The sequence below is a fragment of the Carlito syrichta genome, unplaced genomic scaffold, assembly GCF_000164805.1.
Source record: "Carlito syrichta isolate Samal-C Ts95f unplaced genomic scaffold, Tarsius_syrichta-2.0.1 Scaffold314276, whole genome shotgun sequence".
NCBI classification, from domain to species: Eukaryota; Metazoa; Chordata; class Mammalia; order Primates; family Tarsiidae; genus Carlito; species Carlito syrichta.
Window position 1 is genome coordinate 287746 of NW_007258372.1, and position 21519 is coordinate 309264.

The following is a 21519-nucleotide window of genomic DNA, read 5'->3' on the forward strand; positions in this document are numbered from 1 at the left end:
CAACTCAAAAAAAAAAAAAAAAAGAAAAGAAAAGAAAATGAAGAAAGAAGAAGGGAGACCAGCTAGACGGCGAAGTAGTACCAGTATAAATAGAGGCAAGGAAATAAATTTTGAAATAAGAGTGGAATTAAAAACTGCACTCCAGCCTGGGCGACAGAGTGAGACTCCAACTCAAAAAAAAAAAAGTCCTTTGGAGTTAGATAGTTGAGAGAAGGAAAAGGAGAGGGATCAGAGTAAACCCCACACTTCCAGCTTGAGCTGTGGAGTGGATGGCAGTGGTATTCCCCTGGATGAGGAAGATGGGGAACCGCAGGTTTGAGGACGAGACAATGATTTTCGTGGTCACCATGCGAACTGGAAGTATTTGTGGGAGAGTTGACAGATGTTCAGTAAGCAGCTGGGTATACTGACCTGAACTTCAGGAGGGAAGGACAGGCTTTGACTGTTCACAATAGCAAGAATATGGAACCAACCATGCTGCCCATCAAAAGAGGACTGAATAAAAAATGTGATACATATATTTGATGAAATATTATGCAGCCATAAAGAAGAACAAAATCCTGAACTTCACAGCAACCCGGATGGACTTAGGGTCTATAATACTGAGTGATCTTTCACAGAAACAGAGTACTGAGCATCACATGTTCTCACTCATAAGAGGACCTTGAACAACTATCGGAATACTAGAAGAAAAGGATTGGCAGTAGCGGGAATCTGCCTGGGGAAGGGTGGCACAGCTCATCAACAAGAGAACCTGCATAATGAACATTTGTATACCCAACCCTGAATTGCACCCCACCTCTTTAAAATAAAAAAATTAAAAGTTAAAAAAAAAGGACAGGCTTTGGGTGGGAGACAGGGACTTGAGAGCCATCAGCTAGTATCCAACAGTGAAAACAATAAGCATGGGTAAGAGTTACCGGGAAGCGTGAGAAAATAAGCCATACTCAGACAGACCCCTAAGGAACAGCAGCATTGAAACGGTGGAGGGTGAAAATGAAACTGAGAGACTCTAGCAAGGGGTGTGAGAGAGTTTGGAAGAATGAGGGAATGTGTTGCTACCAAGAGAAGGGAAGGCTTCAAGGTGAAGGAAGCAGTGGACAGTACTTGCGTTTAATGAAACATTAGAAGAGAGAAGTGACTTTGGATTCAGAGACAAGGAAGTCACTGGTGACCTGGAGATGAGTTTCCACGAAGCTGAGGAGCTGAGGCCAGATTTAGAGAGGGGTTAAGAGTGAATGGAAGGCAAAGAAGTGATAGTAGATGACAACAGCGCTGCAGCAGCTGGAAGGTCATTATTTTGGAAAGAAGTCATTATTTTTAACATAGGAGAGCCATCTAAGTGTAATTAAATGATGATGAGCCAGGAGTTGAAGACTGGAGACCCATAAAGAAGGACAGCAAGTTACCGACGGAACTAAGAGGATGTGCAGGAATGTGATACCTTTAGGCAGAAAGGCAATACCTTTTAATTGAATGGACACACACACACACACAATACAGGTATGGATTTCATAACTGTGTGAGTCTGGTGGGAGAGGATTCCAGGAGTTGCCATTAGCTGGCTTTAGTTTTCTCCTTAAAGCGGGAGACAAGAGAATGTTTTTATTCCCAAACCATTCTGTGTTTCTTATTCCCTGATCATTCTCTCCATCATTTTCCTTTTCCTGGGATTGACGCAGAACATTTCATGATTTTGCATGGATTTCAAAAACATTATCCCTTTTTCCTAGGGTGATCTTATAATTTATCTTCCAAACTCAGACACTCTAGTGAGTGGAAAGAAACACTGTTCATACTTAAGCCAGGCAACAGACTTTGAACTGGTTCTGTTCTGACCAAACAAACAGGGATATAAGGCCAATGCTGCTTTATATACGTTCTGTTTTGAAAGGACTTTTCTAATTAAAGTGACCTAAGTCACATGTGTCCCAGAAGATAAAACTTCTGAAGGCCTCTTCATGAGCACTGCTTATACTCTTACATTTTTCATAAAATAAAGTCAAAAAGTATAGCAGCATTCTCTTAATTTATTAAGGATGTTTTTATGACTTAAATCCATTGCTACTCGAGGCTTATACATCTGACTTCTCATTATCATGTCTGACACTAACCACTCCCATGGTTAGACATTAGAATATGATCTTGTCTGAAACTGTCGCACTCAGAATTTTAAAATCCCGAATATCATTCTCTACGATAGGAATCATTCTTACAGTTCTGTCATAACCTTACAGCTAACATAGCATCTCTTCATCAACATGAATTAAAGTCCCTTAGCAGAACACTTTCTTTTCACCAGAATGATGGCTAAGTGCTCATGGAATATCCGATAAAAATTGACCAAAGATTTCAAAGATTAAGGAACAACAACAACAACAACAAAAAAAACTCAATAAATTTACCAGATTAAAAATTATACGATTAAAATACAATACGATTAGAGAATAATTCCAAAGAAAGGTACAAAAACAAAAAATTCCTATCACTTCAATTTGTAAAAAGTCTCCTAAATAGCTGCTTCAAAGAAATAAAAAACAAATTTTATGACACTTAAGAGATACTAATATTGAATATACTACATAAAAAATCTATTAAATGTGACTAAATCTATGAGCAAAACAATTATATCTTGAATTTGAATATTGACATAATTTTAAGTACCTTAAGCAATGAACTCGAAGAAGACAGAAAGGAGCAGTAAAATAAATCTACACAATAAGAGGAAAGGGAATAAGAATAGCATATTAGAAACTAGTGAGTTACCAAAAAGGTAGGATCACTAATGCATGTATGATATGCTTTAAAGGTAGATGCAATGAAATAGATAAGATACCAGCTAATCTAATCAAGAAAAAAAAAGAAGGATGTATAAAAAACAAAAAAAGCATTAAAAAATAAAGTTGATTTTATTAGGGATTAATGAGTAGTTTGCAGAATATGCCAAAAAATTTAATTAGCTCAATGAGATGAATGAATTTATAAAGAAATACAAATTTTCTGTTTCTTGTTATGTCGTTTTGATAATTTTTTTATTTCCTGTAAGGTCATTAATCTGTCAGTTTTTCTGAAGGTCAATTCCCCATAACATACATTGCTATGAAAGGGTTTAAGCAGAGTAGTGAAGAGATTAGAATTTTTTTTTTAAGCAGGATTTATTGCGAGAGCAGAAAAGCTCCCATAGTAGGAGGGGACCCAAGGCAGTTGCCCAGAATTGAATTTTAAGAAATCACTCCTACCCTCCAGCCATGCCACTCCTTATTCTGTAGCCAGAGAGAATGCTGGGAGACCAGTCAAAAAGTCATTACAAGAACCCAAGGATGTTGACGGCAGTGGCCGTACCTGAGAGATGTGCACAGATTCAAAAGGTATTGAACAGAATCCACGCAACTGGCGATGGAGCGGATGGAGGGAAGGAAGGGGAACTGCACAGAGCACACTGACTGCATCTATTCTTTTGCTTGTCTCCTCTTAACTGTCTTTGTAGACCCAGGACTCAGCATAGCATCCGTCCTGTAACAAGTATTCTGTGAACTGGTCGTCAGTTCACTGAAAGCATATTTACTGTCAAATTACAATGAAGAAATGCTGATTTACTTTCTGAGTGTAGTTATTTAGACAGTAATGTTTATAAAAAGTTAGCTAGATGTAAAAATTGCTAAGGAAATAAAGAAATTTGAAGGAACGGACCACGACTCTTGATTTGCCACCAAAAGAAATGTGTTGAATGCATTACTAGAATTCTAAGGACTTACATATCACAGGAGTGACGCTGGGGTAGCCACTTTCCTCAGAAAAAGTTTTGTTTTGCTTTTTTTCATTTTGTTTTGTTTTCAGACGGTGTCTCACTGTGCTGCCCAGGCTGGTCTCAAATTCCTGGGTTCAAACAATCCTCCTGCTTTGGCCTTCCAAAAGCACTGGGATTATAGGCATAAACCACCATCCCTGGCAGAAAAATATTAACTCGGAATACGACCCCATTCACAAAGACTATAGAGGAATCTCTTAGTTTGCTCATGTTTTATAAAAGCATAAGCCCATATGAAAAAATTTGTAATGAATTCTGGGATTTTAAAAGCATACCAGAAAGTACATAATAAACAAACAAATTAAAAATCCAGTACAGTGAGATTCTACCAACATACCCTGAGTCTCAGATTGTAGTCAAACATCCTAAATACTACTTTTTTCTAATTTTCATTACTGAAAGCCTCTTTGACCCAGAGTTGCCATGTCAAACTATCCCACACTTACACATTACATAAAAATGACTGGATTTTTGGTCAGGCTTCCCTCATTTGAGTTTGAACTTAAGGATAACAACCATGTCTTATTTATTTTTATGGCCTCTTGGATGATATTTTATACACATCAATGCCTAATAAATAGTGAATAAATAGAAATCTGTGCTTACTGCTTCTGAAAAAGAAAAACCTTTGGGCTGTTAAAAAATAGAGGAGTTTAAAAAAATGCTTCTGTTTAAAAATGCTTCTGTTCTTTCAACTTAGTTGAGCTCGTGTTTACCGCTAATTTAAGACTTGTATTTTGTGATTTAGCAACCCGGTTTAACCTCTTTGTCCAGGGCTTCTCAACTTCAACACTGTGAACATTTTGAGTTGAATAAATCATTGTTGTGGGGCTTCCCTGTGCATTATGGGATGTTCAGCATCATCCCTGAACTCCACTACTAGGTGCCAGAATCACCCTCCTTGTTGTGACAATAAAAATGTCTCCAGACATTGGCAAATGTCCCCTGTGAGGTAGAATCACTCTCAGCTGAAAACTTCTGCTCATGGTCTGCCTGAGATTTTAGCTACAGAGGGGTAAGAAAAACCAAACTAAACCTTTGTTTGAGACAGGCTAGTTGGCATGCACAGTTGGTAACTCCCAAGGCAGAGTCAGAACCTAATCTTAGGTAGACTTCAAAGAGAATAAAGACTCCTGTAAAGTTTGTGGTGGGAATTACATGTGATAAAATATGTAAATCCTTGGTATATTTGCTAGCATACACCAGGGTTTGGAAACACTAGAATCTGAATACTGATGGAAGATGACTTTGGAAAGATGGATAATTTAGCAAAGACTGACAACATGAGACATTTTAGGTTTGCCATCAATGTGTTCAGTGCAATAATAGAGCTTCACCAACCTGTGAATAATGTTTCCTATCTTTATTCTTAGAAATAAAGTAAGGTTGCCAGGATAGTGTTTATCTTTAGGACAATGTCCAAAGGATGGATTGTGTTATTTATATCAATACAGAACATTGTTGACAATGCAGAGGGAAATATAAGCTGTTATGGCCTATTTTTAGGGTATGGGATTCCCACATTTCATTTCTTTATCTTGTGTTACCGTTTATAACAAGTATAATAGTATTCTTAAGTATTCTTAATTGAATTGTTCACTTTGGTTAAATTTTTATTCTGGCATTGTTCTTCTAAAATTTGTTTTGACATAAATAGGGCCTCACTGCCACCAAAGTCAACATTTGACAAAATCACTACATGTACCTAAACATATTACATCTTCTGAAATGCTGTAGCCACCTTTAGTTTTGACTTTGTGGTACAAGTAAAAGTTAGGAAGAGGAATTAAACCCGACTCTACATATGTTTGTTGACAAGTCATTGGAGAAGATATTAAATTATTAAAAAAGGAAACACTGTCTTCTTTTATCTTTCAAAATCGTTTTCTCATAACCAAATGTCTGCATTAATCAAATCCTAAACAAGAAGCAGCTTTTAAAAATGTGCAAAGGTATAGCATGGCATTTTCTAGAAGCCTGAATACAAAACAACTCCACAAACTAGATATATGGCTTAAGTGGCAGCTTCTGCCCCGTTTCCTGGCCCAGACTGGAATGTGAAGGGTCACGGTGTCCTGGAGAAGAGGTCTTCATGGCCCTGGGTGTGATTTCGTGTTGCCGTGGGAGAAAGGAAGAATTAAGCAACGCTCAGCCCTCCTTCGGGCAGGGGCAACTCATCACTTGGCGAGCCTGCTACATTCTTCCTGATTATGAAAGTAGCTCACACAGGGTCCTGGAAGTCTCACCAGCCTGGCACTTCTCTATGCATCTGGGAAACTTTTGGGATCACACACAGGAGTCATATATAAGCCAAAGGTGGCTTCCTGCTCCTGCACACGTATCCTTTGAGTGTTCAGACCTTGGTCGTCCTGGCTGTAAACTGATGCCTGTGTCCCCTCAAGATATATATGTTGAAATCCTAACCCCAAAGGTGAAATCCTAACCCTAACCCTAACTGATGGTGAGGGTATAAGGACTTTTGGGAGGTGCCTAGGCCATCAAGGTAGAGCCCTCACGAATGGGATTAGAGCCCTGACACAAGAGACCCCAGAGAGCACTCTTGCCCCTTCCTTCTTGTGAGGATGCAGTGAGAGGGCATCATCTGGGAACCAGAATGTGAAGTCTCACCAGACGCTGAATCAGCCAGGGCCTTGACCTTGGACTTCCCAGCCTCCGAAACTGAGAAATAAAATTCTGTTGTTTATCAGTCACCCCGTCTATGATATTTTGTCATGGGAGCCTGAACAGACGAAGACACGCCACTCCCACATCAGCCTCCCTCAAACTCCATTTCCGTATCCCTCACCTTCCTTCAGGTGCTTTGAAAACGGTTCCCCTCAAGGCTCTCTTGGGGCCTTTTGCAGGCCCTGCTCTTCCCAGTCTTACCACTGGTCTAGACGCCCCTGATCTGGTCCCTGCTGTCTGCCAGCCCCGTGACCATGGCTTCTTGTTTCTCATGGCCACCCTCACAAAGAAGCCTGGTTTATTCCATAGGCACAGAGACCGCAGTTGCCTATGGTTGAAGATTTACTCCTTTGGAAAAGGGTATTTGCAAGAATTGAGGTAGGGTCTTTACAGAGGGACTCGCGTGCTATATATTCTTTAAATATATCTTCCTCAGCAGGCATTGAGTCTCTAATACCTCGCTCTTAGAGCAATCAATACCAGAAGTGGTGTTCACATTGATCTAAGCCTTAAAGGCAGAATCAAGTCCCGTTCTCACTTAGAGACACAGTTTTGGAGGAAAACGGGACTGTTCCTTGCCGATGTCTTTTGCATTAACAATAAAAATGAGGCCCCCTGGGCGGTAGCGATATGCCCCCTTGCTAGCGGCAGGACGGAGGCGCCTTTCTGCTGCAGGTCTGTTCGTTTGCAGCCGAAATGAACTGGAAAGAATGATGGACCCGAATAGAGGCTCGTAATGACAATTAATCATCTCTGCAGAGAGTATCTTTTTACATCCTCCTGCAATCCTTTGAAATTGGGACAATGATGACGTTTATTTCAACCAAAGAGTGGAGGCACAGAGTGGTTAAGGAACCTGCTGACCCACTGTCTGACAGCACGTAGACAATGGAGGCATGATATGATTGTAACTTTGTCTGTGTTCTCCACCCCTGGGTGCTCTTGTCCCAGACTAGCTAAATTCTTTTAAGCCTCAGTTCTAAAACTCAGCTGTTACTTTACCTCGCTTTGCCTTGGTTATTCACTTGTGGGTAGGGATTAAAATGTGCTGCCAGAATAGATCTTAAGTGTCTTCATTCCTCCCCGCCGCCACAGAAAATGGTAACTATGGGTGGTGATATACGTGTTAATTCAACTGTGGTCGTCATTTCACAGTATATGCATATGTCAAATCATCACATTGTACACCTTAAATGGATACAATTTTTATTTGTTAATTACCTCTCACCAAATCTGGAAAAAATAAAATGCAAAATAAACAAAGGACACGGCAGCACCAATTTCAGAAGACCTCTGGGGAAATTAGAGAAAAAATGGATGTGGAAGCAAAATATTTAAATTTTAGACCGTATCATTGTCATGACAGGACATGGTGCATTGTTGAGCTGATGGCAATACTGGGCAATGGGCTTCCAAGAGATGCAATTCACAACTGAATTTAAAAGAGCATGTCTCTACCTCTATTCCCTGATCTTTTTAGAGACTCAGTTTTGGCTACATATTATTTTGTGACAGAGCTTTCGAACAAAACACTTTGACATGAGCTTTGCAAGCCTGAATCCATAGTCACTGTGTCAATCTAATCCTCTAGGAGGAAACAGCAAAGGTTATATAAACATCTGGTATGTTGATCAGAGGCACTCATATGGCAAAAACAAACTTGGGGCTTTAAGTCAAGGTTTGCATTTTCAAAAAGAACCAAATCTGATGCTATTTAATAGCAGTGATCTGCCAATGCCACCAGGCCCTGGAAATATAAAATGACCAACTTCCAAGGGACCCAAGGGACAGAATTTGTAGAATAAGAGTGGCTAAAAAGAAACTGAGGCTTGAGGCTGGCCCACGTGAAGATCATGGGAGCACCATTTTTATAGGACCACAAGGATTGTCTTGCCCCAGATTTGTCCAGGCGGGTATTACAATGCCCAGGATTCTACATTTAGAGAGTCCTTCTTTGTTCTAAGCATTACAGTCTTTTCCTTCCCTTCTCTTGTCAAAGGAAGGATCCATGAAGGGGAGTCTCAGGGGTCGACTGACAAGTGAGTGACTTACTCTGTTTCTCAGATTATTTTCGGAAAATGATCTTGTAATGGAAACAGAACTTGCCTTTAAGTCAGACTTACCTGACTTCACCCCAAATTTCAGCTTGGCCTTTTTTTTTTTTTGGAGTTGGAGTCTCACTCCATCACCCAGGCTGGAATGCAGTGGCACACAGGCTCACAGCCACCCCAGCATCAATCTGCTGGGCTCCAGTGGTCCTTCCGCCTCAGCCTTCCAGGTAGCTGGAACTACAGGAGCATGCCACCACACCCAACTAATTTTTGATTTTTATTGTAGAGACGAGGTCTCACCAAATTGCCCGGGCTGGTCTCGAACCCGTGGACTCAGGAAATCCACTTCCCTCGGCCTCCCAAAGTGATGGGATGACAGACTGAGCCACCGAGCCTGGCTAGCCTGGCCACTTTTTAGCTTCGTGAGTATGAGCACGTTGCATAAGCATCCTGAATCCCAATTTGTGCCTCAGCATAACAGTAAAAATAACAGCCATCATGTATACCATTCCATGTAATTCTCACAGCCTTCACTGGGTCTGCTACTGAGGAAGCCCTAGATAAACCATCACCCTCTTCCCCACAATGACCTGGTGTCAGGAAGACCAAAGGAAGAGAAAGCGGCGAGCTAGAAATACCAATCACCTTAGGAATAATCATACTAGTTATACCTCAACTTAGCCAATGTCTTCTCCCTTCAGTTACCACTCCAGCTGTTGGGAGTATTCTTGGCAGCTTTTTCATGGTAGAAGGCTTGTTTTGGGAGTTGCCAGTATTTTCTGAATGAGGAATCACTTTTTTGGGGGGGGAGTGGGAGGAAGGCCTAGGGCTTTATAGTATAGAGATGAATGAGACAGAGTTCCCTCCTGCCAGGTGTTTATAGTCTTGAAATAGCAATCCTTAAAATTTCATGTTTCACATAGACTACACAAGGTTTCTTGTTGATTTGTTTTGGTTTTTTCAGACATAATAATCAGTAGGTATTATGAAACCTGGTCAAACCACATCGCTTTCCATTTTTCAGTCTAAAGCCCTTCATGACACACAAGTGAAGGATTCTAGAGCCTCAACAAAGGGCTTATGCAAAGGCTAGAGAAGAGATCAAGCTCCTTCCTGAGGAAGATGCTCACTTCCCAAATGACACCACCTCTCCCTGCCTCCCCCAACCTCGGGCTGCGATGGTCAATACAAGTCTACAAACCCTGCTCTCAGCCTTCCACAGTGTAATGGCAGCCTGGCGCTTTCCAGAGCTGAGCACCACACTACTTAGCGCCCAGTAAAGCCAGCCTAGTTAGCATCTGTGCTTTAAGAAGTTCAATCACACGGTTGGTGCTGCAGAAACAGTAGTGAACCAGGCAGTCTGTCACTTAGGTAGCTTCCATTCTAGTGAGAAGGGTCAATGAACAAATAAGAAAACATTAGGATCTAGGACTATTTTCTTTAGGGCATTTAAATAATTTGAGGGCTGAGAAGGAGAATAACAGGGAAGTTGTTTTCCAAATGGGACAACTAAGGAAAATGACGTTGCAACCTCAAGGACTAAGTCACCTGAAGGTCTGGAGAGAGAGCAGTCCCGGTGGAGCAGCCCCCTGGAAGAGCTTGGTGTGTTTGGAGACAGCCCCAAGGGATCATGGGTAGTCTGAAGGAACAGCACCTGGGGAAGGAGGCTGGGAGGTGGTTTAGAAATGGAAGCCTTTGGAGAGATGCCCATTCCTTGTAGACTTCATGCCCTTCATTGAACAGGCTAGGAGGAAATATTATCATAAGACATTCACATCAGAACTTTTGGGTCTTATCTTCAAGTTGGGTTTCAGAAGAGAAAGGTTTCTGGTCCCACCTGTTGGATCAGTTTCCCTTGAAGATGCCAGAGGGCAGGTTGAATGAGATAGACTTCCTTGCTGGAGTAGTAACCCAAGGGGGATAACTTGCAAGGATAGGAAACTTATCCTTGTCCTATCCTTGAGACAGGCTTCAGGGAGTTAAGCAAAACTCCCCCAAGGAGCCCACTTAATTGGGAAAGAACCTCTCCTTTACCTCATTTCTAAGATTTGTGTGAGATTCTTCTCCTTCTGTTCACATGATCAGGGCTTTGTTACAGCTGAGACTCAGCCCAGGAAAATAAGTGATGATACCACGTTTTGGTGCCAGGCAACTATTGACCAGAACAGCTTTAAAAAATTAGAGTCTCATTTATTAGAATGAGAGTATTAAGGACTATTTCTGTAACCTTGCTGAAGAGACCAAGTTGACCCTCTGTCTTTCTGAAGTTTTTTCTCTCCTTGTGACCATGCCCCAAATGCCTCCATTCTCCCCGTGACTGATTGTTCCCTGCTACTAGCCAAAATTTGCCATCTCAAGGCAGTTTTCAATAACCTACAATCATCTATCCCTCCTGGTCGCATTACTATCGAATCACTTTCCCCAAAAGCAAAAAATAATTTTAGCTTTTATGGCTGTTGCTGGGGTGGGTGTGAAAAGATGGCTTATTAAAATGACCAGCACCAAGGTGTCAATAACTGAGAATCCACATAATACCTCCCAAAGATATTTCCACTTTTGACGAATAGTCCAATATCACACAAAATAATAATTTCCTGGTGTCAGAAGTCTAGAAAAGGTAAGTTGAATTTGTATGCATTAAACTTAGCTCAGGCTGGGCACAGCAGCTCAAGCCTGAATTCTCAGCACTTTGGGGACCTGAGGTAGGAAGATCGCTTGAGGCCAGAATTCAAGACCAGTCTGGGCAATATAACGAGACCCTATTCTACAAAAATAAAATGTTTTTAAAAAATTAACTGGGCTTTGTGGTATACACTGTAGTCCTAGCTACTTGGGAGGCTCAGGTGGGAGGGTCACTTGAGCCCATGAGGTCAAGGTTATAGTGAGTTGTGATTGTGTCACTGCACTCCAGCCTGGGTGACAAAGTGAGATCTTGTCTCAAAATAAAATAGAAAAAATTGCCAGATTACATCAAAGATTAAGATTATTGATATGATTTTTTTTATTTTTATTTTTTTTTTTTTGAGTTGGAGTCTCACTCTGTCGCCCAGACTGGAGTGCAGTGGCCGCTTCCGGCCACCGCAGCCTCGACCTGCTGGGGCTCCGGCGATCCTTCCACCTCAGCCTTCCAAGTAGCTGGAATTACAGGCATGCGCTACCACGCCCGGCTGATTTTTTGATTTATTGTAGAGATGAGGTCTCGCTGCCCAGGCGGGTCTCGAACCCGCGGGCTTAGGCAATCCACTCACCTCAGCCTCCCAAAGGCGCGGGATTACAGGCTGAGCCACCGAGCCCGGTTTATTGATACGATTTTAAGAACCTGCCTAAGTTTATTTAATTTATAAATCCATGCTATTTCTTTAACTTTTAAAAAAAATTTGTTTTAAATATGTGGGGTACAATTCAGGGCTAGGTATATAAATATTCCTTTTGCAGCTACCCTTGTTGATGGGGTATTTTTATACTATTTTCTCATTCATAATCACCTGACTGAAATTTAAACAAACATTCCTTTTGGGTAAAGAACATGTTAATTTTAAAGACTTAACTCTTAAGTTAAGTGCCTACCCTTCTTCTAGGAAATAACCAGTCAAATTTGGATGACCAGTGTAAACTTCATTTTGGAAAGATCTTTAATCATGAGAAGTTATGTGTTATTATTGACTCAATCCCTGTATGGGCCTATGCACATGATCATTTATCCTCTGGGTCTTTTCCTCCTTAGTAAAATGATGGAGTTAAACCAGATATACAACTTTGGAGATTACAGGAATGTCTGATTTGTATTACTGACAAGTCCATGAAACACATGAATTTTTTAGAAATGCACTAAGTCAAATAGGTTTCTTTTGGTACAAAGTCACACAATAAATACTCATGTCAATCACAGCATGCTTCTTGTAGTCAGTTGAAAATATTATTGATCTAAGATGTATAATTATTCTACTAAACAATGTCAACAAGGGAAATAATGTTTTTAAAAGAATAGCAGTAAAAATACTCCATAATATAATACAATTTATATTATATATACATCATATATACAATTATAATATAATACAATTTCCTAATTTTTGTGCTATTTGCTTTCTATTTGAAAGCCAAAATGCTGGGTCAGATTCTTCAATTTTTACACCAGATTCCATATGCTCCAGAGCACTTCTAGCCCTGTGCAGGAACAGGATAGCACTTAGTGCCACACACACAGCCAGGTAACCACCGGGCTCAGAGGACAACTCAGACTTGATTTGAGGATTTTTATAGAGTCGGTTGGGTAGCATGACCCAGAAACTAAATTGAGTCAGGATTTTGACCAGATTTTATTTCTGATGACAATGAAAAAGAAGATTGGGTGCAATACTGAAAGGGAGAGGTTCATTCCTTTAACTGGCCAGTTTCGCATTTTCCTTCTAACAGCCCATCAATATCCTTCATTCCAGGATTTCTGCTCATGAAATTTTGCCTCATTTTAATTTGTAGTTCTCCTACATTCAGTTTTGAAAGATGTATCGTCCTCAGTAACAGTACTTGGATTTCAACATCTTTTCTTGCTCCAAAGGGTGTTCTTACTTTAAATGTCTCTTAATTCTCTGCCCTCACACCCTTCCAAATATTACAGTTTTGCCATCTTATTCTAAAGAAAAGTATGTTCCATTTTCCCTGGGAAGTCTCGTCTTTCTATCTCTGAATGCTCAGGATCTGAGTATCTTTTCTGCATCTTCAATATTAATCACTATGACGAACACCTTAATTCCTGAAATTCAGGCTGCTGATCTGAGGAAAGAGGCCAAAAATCAAGTTGGAAGGTAATTATTCGTGCATTTTAAAAATATACCAAATTTTTCCTGCATGAAATTATTATGCTGCCTACTACAATTTTGTTTATGTATTTCCAATGTCCTATGAGAATTCTACACTGAATGCAAACATGCTACTATGCTTAGGTTACATATCACTTGATTTTTAAAGACAATTCCTGTTCCCTACCATCTTTTCTGGGGGATAAATCTGTTTAGATGTAGCTCTGGGCCTTAGGTTTATCCTGAAATACCCCAGTGGGGTCACCCCTGGCAGACATGGCTCCTCTCTCAACATTTAAGAACTTAACAAATGGATATTCTCACCAATGCTAATTGTCATTATTTACCATGTATTATGTGAATGCTTTCTAATATCTCATTTGATATTCAGACCTTTTAAAGTAGGTAGCGTTTTCTTCATGCTACCATTCAGGAAAATGAGGATCAAAGAGGTTAACTAGCTAGCCAGAAGTCACATAGGTAGGACGCAGTAGAGTTAAGGTGATTGGGTGATGCCCCGAAGTGAGAACTTTCTATTACGTCATGTGATCTTTCCAAAGGCTGGTGTTCCAAAGATACCGGGATCATAGTGAAGCAAAGCCATATTGGTTCCAGGGACCTAGTATTACATGGATTTCACAGCTTCCGCCTTGTGTCTGTAATGCCCTACTATAGTTCTGGGATTTCCATCCAATTGGAATCCATTTTCCATTCTCAGTAAGTTTGAATCAGATTTAAGAATGATTCCTCAGCTCAATTTTCATTCAGTTCCATCTGTTCAAACTTGTCTGCTTTCAACAGGATATTTGCTCCATGAATCGTCTTATTTTTTGATCCATCATTTGTCCATTAATTGAGATACTTTTTGCTACAGGAAGTCTTATCCAAACTGGCAAAGCAACAACAAACTGTATGACCTCACATAACAAGAAATCTAGATGTACTGTGGACCCCAAGGTTGGTTGCTTCATCCTTGACACTGTCTTTAAGGACACAGGCTCCTCCCACTTCTTCCTTTCTAACCAAATGACAGCAGCATAACCTCCAGAAATAAGTGGGTTCAGGGGCAGAAGAGAAACTCTCCCTCTATGTAAACCTCTCTATAAAATTTGTAGAGAGTAAAACTTGCAGAAAGTGGCAGAAATCTGATGACCGTCTGAGGTGGAATGGGTGTTGAACAGTCAAGAACAATGTCTGCTTCAGCATGTAGACTGCTTCTACCCAGGAAATAACTCACACTTAACGAAGTGCTCTCACATTACAGGATTTTAAAACAGTGCTGTTGGACAGTTATTGTAAGATTCCCAGTTTTATAGCTGGTAGAACTGAGGCCCAGAGAGGGTAAGTGTCTGTTTGTGGTGAAAATGCCAACACACTGAACCAGGCCTGAGGTCCATGTTCTTCCCACTCCACAAAATCAGCACAAAATCAGTAGCTAGTTACAGGCTTATTCCCCTGATTATTTCCGTGACCTCTAAATTTAAATTCTTTTCAACTCTGTGGCAGGAATGACTATCAAAGATACACCGATGACTGTGCATTTTCATACCTTTTAATGACCAATTTCTAAAACAGTGGTTCTCAACCTTAGCTGTGCATTACAACAAAAACAATAAACAAATAAATAAAATGCTGGGTAGCTGTAGAGAAAAAACTCTCAAACCACATTTTTCTTCTGCTCTTCCCACCACCACAGTCAACACAGAAGACTTCCACGTCCAAGTGTGGGTGGTTCCTCTCATCAACAAACAAGCCATCGGATCTGCAGCGGACAGCAGCTGGGTGTCCTCCAATTCAATTCTGACAATATCTATCTAGAGATAGTACTGGGTCCCACGGTTGAAGGCTTAGTCCCCAAAATCATCCTGTCCTTCCCACCCGTGGCAAGTCTGAACTTCTAACCAACTGGCTTCAAGTTGGGCTTCCCGTGATCTCCTCTTTGAGTTCGATTGATGTGCTGGAGCAGCTCACAGAACTCAGGGAAACACACTTACTGTGTATTAAGAAGGATATTCCTTTTTTTTTTCTTTAATTTTTTTTTTATTTTAAAGATGTGGGGTATAATTCAGCGTTAGATATACAAATGTTCATTATGCAGGTACCCTTGTTGATGAGGAGTGCCCCCTCCCAGGAAGGATATTCTACAGGATACAACTAAAGAGCTAGATGAAGAGATACACAGGGCGTGGTCTGGAAGGTTCCGAGCAGAGGAGCTTCTGTCTCCATGCGGGTGGGGTGTTCCCCTGTTCAGCTCCCCGGAAGCACTCAGAACCCTGTCCTCTGGGGTTTTCGTGGAAGCTTCATGATGTCAGGCTTCCTTCCTCCAGGGAACAGGGGAGACTCTCTCAGGAAGGAGGGTCATATGACTCCCCATCGGAAAGGTGGGGGAAGATTAAAGTCCTGCCTTGGGTTGGTGAAAGTAGGGCAAGGGAAGGTCAGAGAAATTTCTTTTTGCCTGAGGCCTCTCCTAAGGCCTCACCCATCCAACACTCTAACAAAAAACTTTAAGGAGGGTTGTGGGAGTTACAAGCCAGGACCCTTGGACACACACACACACACACACACAGTGTGTATATTCACCACAGGAGCTTTTTAAAAACACTGGTGCCTGTGCCCTGTTTAATACAAACTAAATCTTTGGAAACCAGATCTGCAATTTTTTTCACAGCTCCCCCAGGGGATTCATATGTGAAGGAGATTTAAATCACTGTCCTGAAAATAAAAGCCGAGCTTTTGCACTTAAAACATCAGACTTGCCGTGACGTGACCCTACTTTCTGTCTTCCCCGATGAACCACCTGCTTCCCTTGAAGGTCCACACGCCAACAGTACCAGCCTCTTCTGAACTCCTGCACACGCCAGGCAACTCCAAGAGCCTGGGTCTTGCATCTCTGTTTTCCTGAAATGCTCATTCAGCCACCGCCTGCTTCCCCTCACAGCCACTTAATGAGCTCCAATTAAGTCCTTCTGTTGTAGCTCGGATATAACGTCTTCTGGATATCTTTCCAGACCTCTTCTCAGTAAATAGAAGCTGTCACTCTTTCTGCTGCTTCCTCATTTTTTATTTACATTCCAAGGGCAAGACTAAAATCATGTGCCAAAAAAATGAAACTGACATGTCCTAATGTTAGGGATGTGAGTTTTTTAAGGAGGGGAGCAACATTTTTTTCAGGACAGGGGCAACATTTATTATCTTGGTGTTTATAAATAAATAAATGTTTATAAATAAATAACATTTATTATTTAACATGATGACTAGCACTTAGATAAAATTTAATACATGCTTGTTTAATTAAAATTTTTTTTAACTTTTTCCTAAATTTGAAGAAAACGTTTCTCATTTAATTATTATTTTGTTTTCATAAGACTTCTTCTTGTCCAGGCATTCCTCTTTAAAAAAAAAAAAAAACAGATCGGGGACATATTTTTTATTTTGTAATCCGTCTGTGTATAATCAGAATGTTTTTCTCATCATTTATCATTCAACCTTAGCAGAAGAATGCTGTGCTAACTTGCTGTCTGATAGCTCCACTAAAGCAGATGGAAAAAGAACCTCTCTTTCCCTTTGAAGGAAAATCAGGCTGTCGCCAATAGAGCAATTTGATAAAAGTCCACTGTGTTCTTGTCTATCACCTTTCAAGTTTGGGACAGTATAGAGTCATTTTGTATTTAATCACTGCAAGAAGAAAACACGACTGTCGGAGTACTGTGCTGTATCATTGAAAGTGGTAATCTGATTTGTGGCTAGTCTGAAAAGACAAGTGAATACTGCCACAGGTACACTGAGATGCAACTTGCGGGCGGAGAGCTATGTGAATTGTTCATATTCTTCCAGCCTCTCTTGGGCTAGAAGACTGGATGCAACAAGGAAAAAAGTCAGTATACAATCCCACGTTGAAAGGACTCGGGTAGCTGTGAATCCAAAGGGAAGAAAAATTCATTCGGAATGGCAAAAGGATCAACGGCAGAGAATTCATTCCTGTGAAACACCAGATGAGTTCTTTATCAAGGGAGACCCAAGAACTCTGTATTACATGCCCCATGACTTGGACACTGACTGAAGACTTTTTTCTCCTTGGAATAACACATATGGAAACAAAGGTGGCCTTGGGACAATGACAGAAGGCCCCCAAGAGCCAGTTCAAGCAGGAAGGGTCTAACAGGCCCTGGCCAGGTGTGGGGGCCAGGTACCCACATTTAACAATTCTTGACCAATCTTCTCATTAATGGCATATTCACACCAGCCTACCGAAATCACCTCAGTTCTGCTTTCTGGTCTCTGACAAAGTGACCTGACCACTCCAACTAGAATGTTAACTCTTCTCAGGGTGAGATCTCTTTTCTGGGCTTTTTCTTCATAGCATTTATCACAACCTGAAACTACTTTACTTATTGAATTATGTATATATAGTCTCCAATTCCCACTAGAATTAAGAAATATATATTTCATCTATTTTGTTTACCTCTTTTAAAAAATATTTTATTTTAAAGATGTGTGATACAATTCAGGATTAGGTTTACAAGTAGACATCATACAGGTAAAGTTTGGTCCCCACTTTGCCTGGTTTGAGATCAGGTACTCTTTTTGATGTCGTGTCCCCACCCTCACCCTGGCAGTATCCCACTACTGCCAATTCCTTTCTTATAGTATTATAGCAAATGTTCAGGGTCTGCTTATGAGTGAGAACCTGTGGTACTCTGTTCTTTGTTTCTGTGACAGATCACTGAGTATTATAGACTCTAAATCTATCCAAGTTGCTGCAAAGTCCATATGTTTGTCCTTCTTTATGGTTGTGTAATATTTCATTGTGTATATGTACCATATTTTTTTTAATCCAGTCCAGTTTTTATAGGCAGCATTGGTTCCATGCTTTTGCTATTGTGAATAATGCTGCAATAAACATGCACATGCAGGCAGCTTTTTGGAGAATGAGTTAAGTTCCTCCAGGCACCTTCCCAATAGGGGGATTGCTGGGTCATACGGAAGGTCAGTTTCTAGTTCTTTTAGAAATTGCCACACTGTTTTCCATAGAGGCTGAACTAGTTTGCATTCCCACCAGCAGTGTAGAAGTGTTCCCTTTTCTCCGCATCCTCACCCGCACCTGTTGTTTGTTTTATTAATGATGGCCATCCTTACTGGGGTTAGGTGGCGTCTCATTGTGATTTTGATTTGCATTTCTCTGATGATTAGTGAGGCTGATCACTTTTTCATGTTCTGTTGGCTGCCTGTATATCTATTTTTGAAAAGTGTCTATTCATGTCTTTCTTCCACTTTTTAATGGGGTTGCTTGTTTTTTTTTTTTGTTTGTTTGTTTTCCTTTCTGCACATTTGAGTTCCTTGTAGCTCCAGGATGTTAGGCCTTTGTCAGGTATAAAGTTGGCAAATATTTTTCGCTTTCTGTGGGCTGTCTCCTGCTCTCTTGATGGCTTCTTTTGCTTTGCAGAAGCTTTTCAGTTTAAAGCTTATCTTATCTCTTATGACATTCGCACCTGGGTTTTGATCAGGAATTGGTTGCCTACAATAATTTCTATAAGGGTGTTTCCCACCTTTTTTAAGATTCTTACAGTCTGAGGTGCTATATTTAGGTCTTTGATCCATTTAGAGGTGATTTTTGTGTATGGTAATTAGGGGTCCTGTTTCAATCTTCTGCATTTGGTCAGCCAGTTTTCTCAGCACCATTTAATGAATGGGTCGCCTCTCCCCAGTGGTTGTTGATAGAGACTTTGTCCAAGAGTTTGCTGAGAAATTGAGGCTTTACTTCCGGAATCTCTATCCTATTCCATTGGCCCATATGCCTGTTCTTGTACAAAAACTATTCTGTTTTGATTATTGTAGCCTTATAATAAAGTTTAAAGTCTGAAAGTGGGCAACCCCTTTGGGTCCCCTCCCACTGTAGAAGCTTTTCTGTCCTCTTAATAAATCCTGCTTTCAAATAAATAAATAAATAAATAAATTAAAAGACTGGAAGTGTGATATCTCCTGCTTTGCTTCTTTTGCTAATGATTGTTTTGGCTATTTGTAGTCATTTATGTTTTCATATGAATTGCTATATTGTTGTTTCCTGGTCTGAGAAGAATGATGCTGGTGATTTAATGGTTATTGCACTGAATCTGTAGATTGCCTTTGGTAGGATGGACATCTTAACAATGTTGATTCTTTGAATCCATGAGCATGGAATATTTTTTCATTTGTTTGTTTCCATTTGTTTTGTAGTTTTCATTGTAAAGGTCTTTCACTTCTCTGGTTAGGAAGATGCTGAAGTTTTCATTTTCTTTTGTGGCTATCATTAATGGGATTGTGCATTTTATTTGTTTTTCTGCCTGCTTGTTGTTGTGTATAAGAATACAACTGTCTTTTGCACATTTATTTTGTAGTCTGATACTTTGCCAAAGTCCTTTATCAGTACAAGTAGGTTTTTGACAGATTCTCTTGGACTTTCGAGGTATAGGAGCATATCATTAGCAAAGAGGGATCACATGACTTCCTCTTTTCCTATTTGGATACCCCTGATTTCCTTCTCTTGTCTAATTGCTCTAGCTAGGACTTCCAACACAATGTTGAACAGAAGGGGTAAGAGCGGACAGCCTTGTCTTGTTCCAGTTGTCGGGGGAAATGATTCCAGTTTCTGTTCATTTTGCTGGCTGTGGATTTATCATAAATGGCGCTTACTATTTTGAGGTATGCTCCTTCTATACCTAGGTGTTCGAGGGTTTTTATCAAAAAAGGATGCTGGATTTTATCAAAAACTTTTTTTGCATCTAATGATATAATCATGTGGTTCGTGTTTTTATATCTGTGGATGTATTTAATTATATTTGTCTTGTGGATGTTGAACCAGTCCTACATCCTAGGAATGAAGCCTACTTGGTCATGGTGGATGACTTTTTAAGATGTGTTGTTGGATACGATTTGCTAGAATCTTGTTGAGAACTTTTACATCTATATTTATTAGGGGTATTGGCCTGTAGTTCTCTTCTTTGTTGGATCTGTACCTGGTTTGGGTTCGGGTAAAATGATTTGAGGAGAATTCTGTGTTTCTCAGTTGCCTGGAATACTTTCAATAGAATTGGTATCAGCACCTCCTTAAATATTTTGTAGAACTCCACTGGAAAGTCATCTGGTCCAGGGCTTTTTTCTGTAGATACTTTTCTTATGCTGGAGTCAATTTCCTGAGTTGTTATTGGTCTATTTCATTTCTCAGTGTCTTCTTGTTTCAACCTTGGGAGGTTGTGCGATGTCAGAGTGTCCTCCATTTTCTTTTAGGTTATCAAATTTGCTTTCATACCAGTGTGCCTAGTAATCTTAGATAATCTTTTTTATTCCCTCAGGGTCAGTTGTGATTTCTTTTGTGTTCCTGATTTTGTTTATTTGGGCTTTTTCTTGGTTATTCTGGCTAGGGGGTCATCAACCTTGTTTATTCTTTCAAAGAAGCAGCTTTTTGTTTTGTTAATATTTTCTATGATATTTTTGTCTTTTATGGGCTTTTACTTTGGTGATCTGTATTCTCCTGCTAAAGTTAGAGTTTTGGTGGTCTTGTCTTTCCAACTCCCTTAGGTGACTTGTTAGGCTGTTAACTTGTGATCTTTCCATTTTTTTGATGTGTGTTCAGAGATATAAATTCCCCTTTTAGAATTAATTTCATGGCATTCCAGAGGTTTTGATAAGATGTTTCTTCTTTTTCAGGAATCTTTTAATTTCTGTGTTGACCCAGTGGTCTTTCAGCATGATGCCGTTTACTGTCCACGTCTTTGTAGGTTTAGGAGGAATTTTGTTGGTATTGATATTTATTTTTATTCCACTGTGGTCTGAGAAGGTGCATGGCAGTATTTTGATTTTGTGAACTTTGTTAATGTTTGTTCTATGGCTAAGGATGTGATTGATCTTGGAGTGTGGTCTATGTGGTGATGAGTAGAATGCATATTCTGTGGTTGTTGGGTGGAGTATCCTGTGGATATCTATGAAGTCCATCTGGTCAAATGTCAAGATGAGATTTTGGATATCTTTGTTGATTTGTGTGTGTGTGCGCCAATGATCCATCTAGTGTTGTTTGCATGGTATTTAAGTCTCCAGTTATAATAGTGTTAGAGTCAATATATTTTTTCAGTTTATTTAGTAGTTGCTTTATAAACACTGGCTCTTCTGTGATGGGTGCATATTAGGATAGATATTTCTTATT